The 14,911-nt window shown below is 39.5% G+C and overlaps 1 pseudogene; it reads left to right on the top strand.

Moving 5' to 3' along the window:
• Window positions 1-2,550: 2,550 nt before the first annotated feature.
• On the top strand, window positions 2,551-3,423 carry LOC128568120 (probable UDP-sugar transporter protein SLC35A4; annotated as a pseudogene).
• Window positions 3,424-14,911: the final 11,488 nt, after the last annotated feature.

Here is a 14,911-nt window from a genome sequence, read left to right as displayed (position 1 = left end):
AGGAAGAAAAGTTTTGTGAAAGTGCAAAGAAACGCTTAAGAGAGGAGGGACATTAGAGAACACAGGCCAGGTGGTCTTGATAATTTCAGAGAATTGTCAGTGACATCATTTGTTCTTCTGTTAAAATTTATGCTTCTGGGGAGGGCTGGGGACTTGAAAATATTAAAGAAAGTTTGGATCTGTTGCTGTAGGGAGTGAAATACAGAGTCAACAGTGAAATTTGAACCCCTTGTATTTCTAGTGAAATCATGAAGATGAAAGCCATTAATTTCCCAAGTCACACACTTTGCGCAGATAAGAGTGAAGAAAACAGATAATGAGAATTTCCCAGGGATGGAATTAGGTGTGGACCTGACAGAAGCATGATGGATACATTGCAAGGACTTCTCAAACTGTGTTAATCAGTTGCAAGCTGAATTGAAAGAAAAGTGAAATCATGTGGGCATGATGGACTATTATAGCATGGAAAGATCAAAACCCTGGGGTTCACAACAATGACAGAAATTAGCTTCTGTGCACATATGGAGGGGAAGGTGTAATCTGGTTGAAGCTATGGTCAGGACAGGAAGAGAATCAGTTTCTAGAGATAACACAAACAGGGTGCAGACAGACCAATAAATGGTTGACTTGGAGGAGATGGAGATGACCAGAGTTCAATAATTTTAAGAAGTATGAGGCCACAACGTGGGAATGATGACAGGAAGAGGAGAGAATGTGTGAACCAGATGCAAAATCCAGTGAGGAAATTTTCATAAGAGTTCTCTATACAGGGCGGCGCCTGTGGCTCAGTGAGTAAGGCGCTGGCCCCATATGCCGAGGGTGGTGGGTTCAAGCCCAGCCCTGGCCAAACTGCAACCAAAAAATAGCTGGGCGTTGTGGCGGGCGCCTGTAGTCCCAGCTGCTCGGGAGGATGAGGCAAGAGAATCGCTTAATCCCAGGAGTTGGAGGTTGCTGTGAGCTGTGTGAGGCCACGGCACTCTACCGAGGGTGATAAAGTGAGACTCTGTCTCTACAAAAAAAAAAAAAAAAAAGAGTTCTCTATACAAATAATCAATATAATGGAAAAATAAAAAAAATAAAAGAGAGAAAGAGAGGAGGTTAGTTATTAATTATTTCCATTAAAGTGACGGCTATTTGGGGGAAAATTATTGCCCATGTGCAGTGTCCATTTTGATTACTACGCTAAGCCAAGACTGAGTGTATGAGTTTTACACAGATTTAGACATATTCAACGTCCCTTAAGGAAGCATAGATTTATAAATTAAAGGATAACAACCCCTAGTTCAATCTGGACTAGAGTCTTATGTCTTGAGAACTCAAATTTAGATAGACTTTACAAGTTGATTGAAATATCCAGTATTGAGCAAACAGGACAGCAGTGAGAGCGCAAAACCATTATTATATGGGGCATGCAATTTTTGAGGTATGTATCAAGGGGGATACAGTGCTCTATTTCAATATTTCATGCAAAAAAGAAATTATAGACTTAGTTGTGATTCCAGAGGCTGTAAATGGGATCTACGGATGCAAGTTATTAAGAAGCAAATTTTGACTTAATGCAGGGATAGAAGAGTTGGATGGCCCTTAAATGGAAATTGCTTCTTCTTGAAGTAATGAGTTACATGCTGTGAGAAGTGTTCACAATAGACTAGTTAGGCAATTCTTGCATATATTGAGTATCACAGAACAAAATTGGTATATTCTGGGAGCTTGTGAGAAATGTGGAATTTCCAGCAGGGAATATGGCAGATGACAAGGACTCTCTCCCTAGGCTTAAGGACCTGGCATTTCTCAAGAGCCAGCTGGAGCCCCTGCAGCAGCCTGCAGAAGGTGAGGTCAGCAGTGGCGTGGGACGGGTTGGCTCCCTCTTGTCCTCTCCGCTCCTCCAGGGATTCCTGGCTGGCTATGTGGCAGCCACACTGAGGGCATCAGCAGTGTTGGGCTTTGCTGTGGGAACCTTCTCTGGCATCTACGCAGCTCAGGCACATGCTGTGCCCAATGTGGAGAATACACTGAGGGGCTGTTTGTGGTCACTGCTCAAGGCACCTGACTAGCTCTGGATGCTATGGGGGAGGCAGAAGGAGAGCTGGTGATTGCAGGTGGCCAAAAGACGACTGATGTTCCATCGAGCCTCCCCAGCTATCACCAGTTTGCTATCTCCCACTTTCCTGCCACCTCTAGCCTTGCTTCCTTTCCTACAGAGTGTGGACAGTGGCTTATCATCCTTCACTCTGCACTCCTTCCTTCCTTAACTCTGTGGGACTAGCCCCAAGACTGTGGTTTCAAGGGCCACCAGATCCTCCTCTTCAAGCCCTAATTGGAGTTTGAAGCTGACTCCGATCTTCAGTATTCTCTCTGGCAATGTACCATAGAGAGAATACTGAGGATCAGAGTCAGCTTCTGGGAGCTGGGTCCAAACTTGATTTCCTTAAAGGTGTCACAATCCCCACTGTCTGCGAGCTGGATCCATAACTTGATTTCCCTAAAGATGTCACAATCCCCACTGCCCTTTGCTAAAACTACACAGGCCTCCTAGGGTCTGGTGTGGGCATGAGTGGAGAGGACAGGGGTTTACCAGGCCTGGCCCATCCCAGGCAGGCCTGCTGGACCCTGATGCTACTCCTGTCCACTGCCATGTATGGCGCCCATGCCCCTTTACTGGCACTATGCCATGTGGATGGCTAAGTGCCCTTCCGCCCCTCTTCAGCTGTGCTGCTAATTGAGCCCTGCTTTATGGTGCCAACAACAACTTGGTGATCTATCTTCAGCGTTCCAAGGGCCCCAGCAGCTCGTACTAGGTACTGAGCAATCTCAAGATTGGAATCACCGCTTTGTTTTACTGCCTTTGTCTCCGACACCGCCTTTCCACATGCCAAGGGTTAGCCCTGCTGCTGCTGAGGGCTGCAGGGGACTACTAGGCAGGGGCTGGCCTTCAAGACCCCAGAACACCATTCCTGGTCCCCTTCCAGCTGCTGCTGCCAGCCCCATGTCCCTGCATCTCAATCCACTGGGACTTCTGCTCCTCACCTTGTTCTGCCTCATCTCAGGTTTGTCATCTGTGTACACAGAGCTGCTCATGAAGGGCGACAGCTGCCTGGGTGCTTCAGAACCTCTTCCTCTACACTTTTGGAAGTGCTTCTGGATCTAGGTCTGCACGCTGGTGGTGGCCCTGGCCCAGGCCTCCTGGAGGGTTTCTCAGGATGGGCAGCACTACTAGTGCTGAGCCAGGCGCTAAACTGACTGCTCATGTCTGCTGTCATGAAGCATGGCAGCAGCAGCATGCGTCTCCCTGTGGTGTCCCGCTCTCCCATGGTCAATGCCACGCTCTCAGCAGCCCTGCTGCAGCTGTACCTCACAGGCACTTTCTCCCTGACCATTCTGCTCATTGGCCTGGCTGTGCACCTATACTATGGCAGCCGCTAGCCCCAACCCTCTAGACTGAGTGCCACCATCTGAGCTCCCTCCTAGACCTCCCCTCCCATCCCCTCGGCAGCCCTGTAACAAGTGCCTTGTGAAGAAAGCTGGGCAAGCGAGAACAGCCAGTTAGTCTCGGGAGCTGCGTGGATGAAGACGGTACTCCTAGCAGATCATAAGAGTGGGTTTGGTTATGGGAACTTTTAGCCACCCCACCAAGTTGTTCTGATCTAAGGAATTAGGGTAGCATCAATACCTAGGCCTGAGACATGCACTTATCCCTGAGCAGAAGGGCCCCCTGCCTCATCCTGCATGAACATAGTGCTCAAAGTGGGGTATGGGCAACACTTCACTTTCCTTACCTAGTTGGCCCCCCCCAAGCAGACCCACTTCCCCCAGGCCTGGTGCTGGGTGCTTCAGCCCAGCTGTGGTGCATGATTCCCTCATAAGGAATGCTCAACCCCCACTGCACCCACCACTGCCATGTAGGAAGGCCCCCCAAATTGCCATAGATTATACAACCATCATCCAGACCATTCTGCCAATCTCCTCAGTTCCAGCGATACTTGGAGACATCCCCTCTTCTCCCTCCACGGTGCTGCTCCCCATACCCAGCCTTTGTTCTGAAGCCTCAGACATAGCTGGGGTTTGACTTATCTCAGGGAATGTTGGCCTTGAGCCCTGGCTTAAGCCTATACTCCTGACCTCTCTGCTCATCCCAAATGCCCTCATAAAGCCTATTGCCCACTCTAAGACTCCTGGGAGGAGATGCCATCCTTCCCACTCTGGGTCCTGCCTCTGACAAGCAGTCTCCCAGCTCCCAACAGCCTGAGGAAGTTCTACACAGAGTGACCTAGGACCGGGTGCAGGAAAATTCTGTAGCTCAATCAGTGTCTCTAACTGCATAAACCATAAGGTCTTAATAAAGTGTTCTAGAGGGTACAGTGGTTCCTACAACCACACACACACACAAAATGTAGAATTTAAGGGACCATCCCAAATCTTTGTTTTCACACTAAATTTTAACAATAGCCCCCAGTAACTGCCAAGCACATTAAAGCATTAATCCAGAGAACATTCCTCCATTGGGTACAATTGGACTACACAAGCTACAGTCTTTTCATTTTTTTGTGGCTTTTGTCATATTCTCTTTCTGTTCTGTGACTTTTGTCATATAAATTGATTTTAAAAAGCATTTCATTCTTTCCTCAGTTTATCTTTTTAAAATTTTACATCCCAAATGAAAGACCTATTAGAACCTATTACACTTTTAATCTTCATGTTATATTCAATTTTATAAGAGTGTTTGTATATGGCATCACTCTTTAGATCATCTACACAGTAAGAACCTTGAAATGCTACTTTTAGAAAAAAAACTTTGTGCCTCATCAATGTCATAAATGAAATATTATTTGAACAATGCTTTATAAACAATGACATCTGAAGATTCCTGTAGCACTCCTCCCGTAGCACATCTCTTTCTTATGATTCAGTGTGGAGTCTTGGGGTATGCACCAGCTTTTTTCTTTTCTAAGGATTCACTTTAACTGGCTAGTGAAATAGTGCTTTTGATGAGTACATGCAAAGAAGAATTGTTGCTTTCTTGCTTTTGTCTTGCTTTTGCTTTAGTCTCTCCATTTCTAAGCAACCCTGCTTCTCATTTTTATTACTCAGCTTTGTTTAAGGTCCTGGACTTTTCTTCTGAGACAACTCAAACTTTGTTTTATTTTTAAATGCCTGCTAAAAGTAACAGAGAGTGATATGTTTATCAACAGGAAAAATTAGATTGATACACTGTGGTATCAATTAGTAATTATTATTATTTTGCTTATAAAGCACATTCCTTGAGTTTGCTTTCTCCAACTGGCTTTCCAGTTAGCATAAATATAATACAGCTCTTGTAAAAGAGAAATACCATAGAAATAAATAGGGCTTTTAGTTATAAATCTCTGCTGTGACTTGATAATGTTTTGGGTGTATGCACAACAACTGGGCATAAAAAATTTCCATGGTCAACAACAACAGCACATAACGATTTACAATATCTGTCTTCCAAAGCGAGTATTATCACCACTTGGAAAAGCAGCTGATATTATGGCAAGTGGCAACAAGCAAGAAATAATGGTTTTCATAGTGACAAGTAAAGAGGGTTTATTATAAAGTTTCTCTTCTTTGAATTGGAGAAAGATTTGCTATTTGTGACGAATAATATCCTTGGTAACCTACAGAAAGATGAAGCCTACTAAGTAAAATTGTCTTTTGTCTAATGGCATCTACATTATGGACAAAAACATTTAAAGTATGTGTTTGTACTTGCTTTGCAAATACACTAATAATACTTTGATAGTGAAGCCAAGTTTGAGAGTAACGCCACTTTACTTTGGTGTTTGTATAATACCCTTAAACTTCACGAGCTGTTTTTCTTGATAGACCACTTACCCTTGCATTTCTTTCTGCTTGTTCTCAGTGACACACCTCTGGAGTTTTATTTTTATTTTTCTCTTAACTAATCTCAGTCCTTTTTTTCAAAACTATGAAAAAGTCAACGTAAACCTTTCAGCTGCATGAAAGGGTACTTTTTCAATTTTTGAGGAAAACAGAAACATGTTTTAAAAATCTTGCTTCTTCAACTGGCATTCCTCTGGGTCTTTAGGAATTTAAGGTATTTTCTCATTTGTTTACAAATTATGTTTTCTCTGGAGTGAAACATCTGTTCTTAGGCAATTCTTTGGATTTGCAACAGGATCCTCTTCTTTTGCTGATGTATTTTCCAGACTTATCTCCTTCCCATCCTCCATCCTCAGGTCACCTGCCTTCCAGCTTCTTGGGGTTGCTGAATGGCTCCTCACCTGCAGGCCTACTTAATCCCAGTCTTCTTCTTCTTCATTTTCTTTTTTCTTTTTTTTTTGAAACAGAGCCTCAAGCTGTTGCCCTGGGTAGAGTGCCATGGCATCACAGCTCACAGCAACCTCCAATTCCTGGGCTCAAGTGATTCTCCTGCCTCTACCTCCCAAGTAGCTGGGACTACAGGCGCCCACCACAATGCCTGGCTATTTTTTGGTTGCAGCCATCATTGTTGTTTGGTGGGCCCGGGCTGGATTCGAACCCACCAGCTCAGTTGTATGTGGCTGGCGCCTTAGCCGCTTGAGCCACAGGCACCGAGCCCCAGTCTCCTTCTTTTTGCCAATTTCCTTTTCATGGGGATCCCTTTCCTTTCATGTCACTTACCCATAGCCTCTTCACATTTCAAGACCTGTGTCCAGTGTGTGTGATATCCCTAACTATTTTGATAGTAATTAAGATAGAAATTATTTTCTGCTCTGAAGACTTATGCCTTCTTTTACTAGTAAGTCCTCAAAACATGAAGATTCAGCTCATGCTTTTCATTCTTCTACTGGTGTGGGTCTCCTCATTGATTTTTTTCATGCATGGCTTTATTATAGAGTCATGATCATATCCATTATTGTATGATATAAGTGCTAGGAACTCTGTGGAAGTCACTTTTAGAAAGGAAAAAGAGCTTTTGCACAAGCAATCCTTGTTTCATGCAATGAATGTTATGGTAGAAGACATATGCAAAGCCTGCCTGGCAGCTCCGGCAGAGGAAACAAAGGATATAGAAACACATTTACCTGGTGTCGGTGGGACATATCACATCATTATTTAAAGACTAATAAACCATGAAAATCCAAAACATGTGAATTTGACCTATTAGTAATTTTATCTGTTAAAAGCAGATAAATTTTATCTGTTTTCTGGAGAGAGAAAAGAGAAGATCTAAGCCACATCATGATACAACATGAGAAAAGCAAATAAAGGCCAGGTATCGTACCCTTATTCATTTGTGCTGTTTTATTTGTGATCTGATTCCCTCAGGGTTCTAGAAACACCAGCCATGGGGTCATGATCAAAGTAAGAGTGGTTTTGATTTGGTTTATTGATTCCAAAAGATGACAGGAAGACAGGTATACTTTGATCCACAAAAAACTTGAAAAAAGCTAAGGTGAGCATAGACGTGAGCCTCTGTCATGCTAGGAATTGTCAATGAAGACCCCCAAATCATTAATTGTGAAAACGTGTGTCATGCTAATAATATCATTTTACTTCATCAATAGTTATCACCATATTTTGGCACATTTGTATTTTTTTTCCAATGAATGGGGCTATAATCATAATAATCATATCTTTTATTGAGTTCTACATATCTCACTCCTTTATTTTTTCAATTTTATATTAACTCTGAAAAGTAGGCATTGCCACCCCCATTTGTAGCTAAGAAATAGAAACCTTAAGAGGTTATATACAACTTGTCCTGGTCTACACGGTTTGAAAGTGACAGAGACAGATTGGGAACCCAGGGATGTCTCCTTTCCTATAAACAAACTTGGCACTCTCCTTTATGTCACAGTGACTCTCACTGCAAAACATATCACTTAATGTTGATGAGACATGGGAGCTACTCATGTCAGAATACTGGGTCTCTTTCTGCCTGTATTATAGCTCAAGTGCAGTTTACACAGTTAATGTGAAATTAGCACTATAGGAAAAATGTATAGGACATTTTTAGAAACAAATTCCTTTCCAAGTTTGTCAAAATTTCTTACCCAAAATAGTACTTTTTTTTTTCCTAATCAAGTTCCTAAGGCTTGTCTGTAGACAAGGCATTCCTGTTGTCCGGTTATACGAGTGCATAATAAAGAGTGCGGTTAGGATCTAGGACACCTTTCGTCTCTCTTCCTTCAGCTCCAGTATAGTCAGGTTCTTTATCATAAGCTCAAACCAGATTTATTAACTTTTGCCTATTGAGTAACTGGATTCCGAGTAACATGAGGTGGAGTTCATACTATGATTATCATATTTACTTTTAATAATTTAAGCAGTTGTTCTTCACATTAGTTTATGGCACATATGTCCAATTCACTTATTTTATTTCTAAGTGAAGTATTCTTATTATTATATGCTTGCCAAAATGTGAACTCTGCACTTAAAATGAAAAAGGGACTGAATTGATTGCCATCTCCATCACTGCAAGGCATAGAGATGGATAGTGGGAACCACCTTTGAATTACCAAAACTAGGAAAATCAGAGGATTTGTATGAATGAAACACGAGAAAATAGGCAATAGATTGTTAACTCAAATAGATGAGGCAAGAGTTAGGAAACGCACAGCAACCAAGGAAATCTGAGAGGAAAACAGGTAAGTCAGTGAATGTTTCCTTTAGCCAGAGAGGCCCATCAGTAGGATTTATTTTTTTACTCTTTTGTGTATTTTTGGATGTGTATTCATTATTTTAATTTTAATTTTCATTTATTTATTTATTTTCATATTATTATGAGGCTAAAATTTTTAGGTTACATTGTTCTCACTTCCAAGGTAAGTTCAAGTTGGAGAAGAGACCTTCACCCAGGGGTGTGCTGCCCCCCTCACGTTGTCACTTTGTGAGATTCCCGCCAACTGCCCTCCTACCTCCTGCCGATCTCCATCCCAGTTGCCCCTACTCCTCCCCACTCCCCCTTGCTAGACTATGTTTGTGTTTCATCATTCATATGGGCGTACTCCATACCAGTGTGAAAGCAATATATAAATATCAGTAGGATTTAAATCAGAAACAAGGCTAAAGTTCAGCTGAGGATTTTCTTTTTTTTTTTTTTAGGAAATACATTTCCTATTAAACATATAAGTCTCATAGTAAGATAAAAAATGAAAATAGATGAAAAAAAGGATTGGTTATTCCTGGAAGTTCATAAAAACAAAACAAAACCACATTCTAGCCTCACAGATCCCAAACCTAAATCTTTTCTTTTCAGCTCGGTGTAAAATGGCAATTTTTTTTTTTTTTTTTAATTTGTAAGGGATGTTTGGCTTATATTCAATCCATATCACCATGACCAGAACTTTCTCTTCTTGCAGAAAATGTAAATGAAAAGCCAAATTATAACAATAGATTTGCTGTGCGCTGGCAAATAAGACAGCAAAGGACCTGATCTCATTTCTTCTAGTAGGTTGAAACTGACAAAAGGTAAGTATATCATCAAGATCCAAGATTAGTTTAGATTGTGATGAAGACGATGAAGGAAATTGTTTGGGGTAATGCGATACAGAGTTAGTTGGGAAAGAGGATTTGCTGTTTTAACTATTTTTCCTAAAATGACATTCTCTGAGGAAATGTCATTTTACTTAACACCTGAAAGATGAAGTTGGTCAAGCCATACATATCATAAGGCCAGGGGAGAATGCCACAGCAGAGTAAAAAGTAAACCCCGATACGCAGGTGTCATCCTTCTGTTGTAACTTTCAGACTGGTAGGGAACATCTTCGGTACTACTAATGGTAAGTAGAAAAAATTAAATCATTTCCTCTTCCACATAACCACCAACACCGTCAGCATCCCTATCCCCCAATTCCGTCTCCAATACCAATCATAGTATTAATAAAATATTAATTTTGCTTTCTACCAAAAAAAATTCACTGCCTAGCGTGTCCCTAGCATAGTTGTTCCAGGAGGGAAAAGCTACTCCTTGAGTTCCACAATTTCTAAAACACAGAGGTAATCATTCTCTCAAGACCATAAGGCCAGCAGATAAGGATTTATGATAGAGATAATCACCTGTTATCTTGTTTGTGACTTACATACATGCAAAATCTAAAGAGATGCGTGTGTATGGCTTTCAAATCAGTTTTAATCTGGTTTCCTATAAAGGCTTTGGTCTAAATAGGGCTAAAATTACTTAAAAGTAAACTTCTGAATGTCATTCTTAAATGGCATAAAATATGTATAACACACAGTCAAAAATTATTGAATAGACAGAACAACAAAATATTTAAGATCCTATTGGATTTTTAAAATAAAATGATTTTCAATTTGAGGAAAATGAATAGAGCTAGGAACTTTCATGCATGACGTGACTTGTGACTGTTCACAGACACATGCACAAAGTCTGGTATGTGAGGCTTTCTTGGAGAAAGGAATGATGAAATATCTCAAACAGAGTATAAATGAAATATGAACATTCGATAGGGGAGATGAAAATTGTGGATTCTATTATTGATGCTTTTATGATAATCTAACAGAAAATTTATGCCAGCAAGAAGATGTTTCTTCACTGAGATTGCAGAACAGCTTTTCTCTTTAAAATCTTTTTCCTCCTCTAGAAAATATGCCCATGTAACATATCTAACTTCGTACTTAAAGAATGATTGAAGCTGCTTATCTCTGCATGTTTTCAGTCTAACATGAAACCTGATTTGTAACATAGCACATCATGACAACATGTGAAACAGTAAATATTTAAGAATAGCACAAATTTTCTAAAATACTAAGTACATAGTATTCTAGCTATTAATGGCCAATAATTAATTATAAAATTATATTGAAGCGAAAAACTATGTTATGGAGAGCCCTTTGATGTTCTAAAGATCTACAGAAGCCATGTTTCATTGAATTGTTAAACCAAAGCATCTCATTGGGTTTTAGATAAGCAAACCTGTCTATGTTATGGCATTTTGCTCATGTGATTAAATAGCAGGTATATTTTTGTGGAAATAACTTAAAATTTAGAGTCAATAGAATTTGGTTTATAATCACAGCTTGATTAACTTGTCCAATTCTTGAAATTCTTTTGTAAAAATGAGAAAGTTGCATCAGATGACTGCTAGGCTCCTTTGGAGTTTTAAAGTCTGTGATTCTGAAACTGAAGATGATAAACAAAAATTCAAGGAATTTGGCTGGGTGTGGTTGGATAACACTACATGTTGTCATCTTCTTGCTTTGTATCTGAGTGTTTCATTTGCAGTAGACTCTTCATAAAAAATACTCTTAAGATAATAGTATATTGAAAAATAAGCTTAAGCACTTTGAAATTATGAGGAGAAAGCTATTTAACAGAAATAAAATCTAGCACATCTAAAGAAAAAGAAAAATGATCCAAACCAGATCACTGAAACATTCTGGAAAGTATTATTGAATATAGGAACATAGAGGTAAAAAGAAAAAATAGCTCACTTCTGAACTGTAGTAAAATATTCCAGGCAAAGGTACTGTAATTTTAGCCCACTGAGACAGCACCTCACAAACCTGCCAGATATTATAACCAATAACCTGTGATTCAGAGTCCTAGGAAGGCAACCATAAGCTATATAAACAGATGATAGAGAGTTCTGAATTTTGAGGATTCTTAATTGCAAAATTCTCGTTTATCCTCCTAGTTTTCTCCCCAGCATGCGGTTATAGCAGCTAACCTCTACGGAGAAGCTGAAGAGACCCCACGTGCCAAGAACTGCTTAGGCTGGTTACATGAATTCATCGCTTCAATCCTGCAGACATGCATATGAAGACTTTCACTGCTACTATCATTTTTTCAGATGAAAAACTGAAGTCATAGAGCCAGGAAATGGTGCAGACAGGATCTGGACTGAGACAGGCTTATTCCAGAGCCTTTACTCTGTCTATGATTCCTTGTTTGTTGTATTTTTATTTTATGATTATCCTCTGTTGGTAAACAGAACCAGAGTTTATAAGCTTTGAACAATTTTTGCAAAACAGGGCTTTGTTAGGGTGTATTTGAGGTGGACTTCTCAGAGAAATCACACTTCCCTGGGGTTTTATATTTGGGCTCCAGAATAGGGAAGGAGAGCCTTTTATCTAATGAGTAGGTCAGAAGGATCTCTGTCTGTGCTCATAGTCTCCATTCCTAATTATGGTGGAAAATCTAGTTAATTTTTCAGTTGTTAACACTTGGAAAGAGAATATTGTCTCACCCGATGTGTTAATATTCCCAGAAGTTCTGGCATCACTGAACAAGCAGTGCAATTCTATTATAATGTATTGCTCTTTTTTATGTCATTCGGCATTATCTCGAAATATTTCTCACATTCACTTAGAGGCGCTTGGCCAATTCAGTCCATCCTTTTCTGATTCATTACTCAGCAATATGCAATTTTAACTCACACTAATAGGTAGCAAAATGAACATTTTTGGCCCTGCATCATATGAAATGTGTTACTTTTACTCATTTAAACTTTCATAAATGATAAGTGTTATGATTATTATTATTGCATTGCACAAATCAATAACTATCATTCTTCTCTTTCTCAATGTTTAATTCCATTCATAAATGAATTTCAGAATGTTAAGTATGGAGGTATTCAGTAAAATTCACTTGGCTCAAACTTTCATTTTCAAAGATATCAGACCATGCAAATTATTTACTCAGGTAATAATAATAATAATTTTTCTTATAACTAAAATAGCAGCAATATTATAAGCAAATAAACTTGGCACTGTCCTTTATGTCACACTGACTCACAGCAAGACATATCACTTAATGTTGAGACATACACATTAAATATATATAATATAGCTCCTATGTCTCATCAAAGCAGCAATCTTATAACAAACAATATTTATATGATACTTTTTTTTTTGAGACAGAGTCTCACTTTTTTGCTCTTCGTAGAGTGCTATGGTGTCTTAGCCCACAGCTGTCTCAAACTCTGGTTGAAGTGACCCTCTTGCCTCAGCCTCCCAAGTAGCTGGGACTACAGGCACTCACCACAACGCCCAGCTATTTTTTAGCGACAAGTCTCGCTCTGGCTCAGGCTGGTCTCAAACCTGTGAGCTTAGGCAATCCACCTGCCTCGACCTCCTAAGTCAGGCGTCCTCAAACTTCTTAAACAGGGGGCCAATTCACTGTTCCTCAGACTATTGGAGGGCCGGACTATAGTTTAAAAAAAAAAAACAAACTATGAACAAATTCCTATGCACACTGCACATATCTTATTTTGAAGTAAAAAACAAAATGGGAACAAATGCAATTCACCCTGCCGCATGTGGCCCGCGGGCCGTAGTTTGAGGACCCCTGTCCTAAGTGCTGGTATTACAGGCATGAGCCACCGCACCCGGCCTTGTTTGATGTTTATAACCTGAAAACACTTTTAGAGGCATTATTTTGTAGAATTTCCTGTAAATTTTGTGAGTGGTAGAAGAGATATAATCATTATAAAAATGTACTAGTGGGAAAAGGCAAGCTTACGGAAGTGAGGAGACTTTCCTTGGGCTCGTCGGAGTTATAAATAAAATACTAAAACCATTACAAAACTAAAACAATAAAAGAATTCAGAATTTCCATTCCTTTCATCTTACACTAACACTGTGTTTTTATTTTTTAAATGATTAAAACATTTTCTGTATTCTAAAACTAATGAAAAACCTATCTCTAAAAGGGATAAAGGACATTCATACAATCTGTATCCAGCCTAACATACCCTTCCACAACTGGTTTGTTAACTCATCTTTTAATAGATATATTGCTCTTATAGCAACATTGCAACAAACATTAACATTGACAAATATATGGAGAGAGAGAGAGAGACAGAAAATTTTAATTTGGGCAATTTTATGAGGATATTAAATTATATGTTCTTATACTTTTTATTTATGTGTATCTAATTACCGTTGGAATTTAGCACACTCTCAGCTAAATAGACAGACATACCTACATTAGAATTTACTCTAGGAATTGCCTGTACATAACCTTTACCTCTCTATTTTAATAGGTAACTTTTTTTTTTTTTTTTTGCAGTTTTTGGCCGGGGTGGGTTTGAACCCGCCACCTCTGGCATATAGGGCCGGCGCCCTACTCCTTTGAGCCATACATGCCGCCCAGTAACATTTTATTTTATTGCTTCAAACGAGTTCTTTATATATCTTAGATAAGAATTCTTACAATTTACGTTATTTTTTCCCCCAGTGTTTGGCTTTTATTTTCATCTGCATAGCTATTTATATATGTATTTTTAAATTTCTGATTAATATGAGGGTACAAATGATTAAGTTACAATGTTTGCACTTTTGTTACGTAAAGTCCCTGTTCAGTTGTGTCCCGCACCTAGAAGCTGTGCCATATATTTTTAAATTTTGCCCATTAGGTAGGAGTACACCAATCCCCCTCCCTACCTTTTCCTCTTCACCCCACCCTTCCTCCAAACCTGAATTGAATTGAGTTTCTCTCTTCTGTGAGCGTGTATTAGTTTATCTTAACTGGCTTTACTAAAAAAGAATGTGTTTCAGATTAATACCAGAGAAGTCAAGTCTCCATATTTTTCATGGCTGAATGGTATTCTATGGTATACGTATACCACAGCTTATTAATCTATTCTTGGGTCGATTCCACATTTGGCAATTATAAATTGAGCTGTGTTAAACAATCTAGACTTCCATTCTCTGACTATCGAAGTATAATTTTATTTATTTATTTATTTATTTATTTAAGTTTTAGGCTGGGGCTGGGTTTGAACCCACCACCTCTGGTATACGTGGCTGGTGCCCTACTCCTTTGAGCCACAGGCACTGCCCTGAAGTATAATTTTTGTACAAATTTTTACATATAAATTTTTAAAAACTGAACACAACTATGACTAGAAACAAGACAAAGATACACTGTTTCAAAGGATTATTTAACTTCCATTCTTGAATTATTAATTATTTGGGAACATAA

The sequence above is a fragment of the Nycticebus coucang genome, chromosome 16, assembly GCF_027406575.1.
Source record: "Nycticebus coucang isolate mNycCou1 chromosome 16, mNycCou1.pri, whole genome shotgun sequence".
NCBI classification, from domain to species: domain Eukaryota; kingdom Metazoa; phylum Chordata; class Mammalia; order Primates; family Lorisidae; genus Nycticebus; species Nycticebus coucang.
This window is presented reverse-complemented; position numbering and strand designations above follow the sequence as displayed.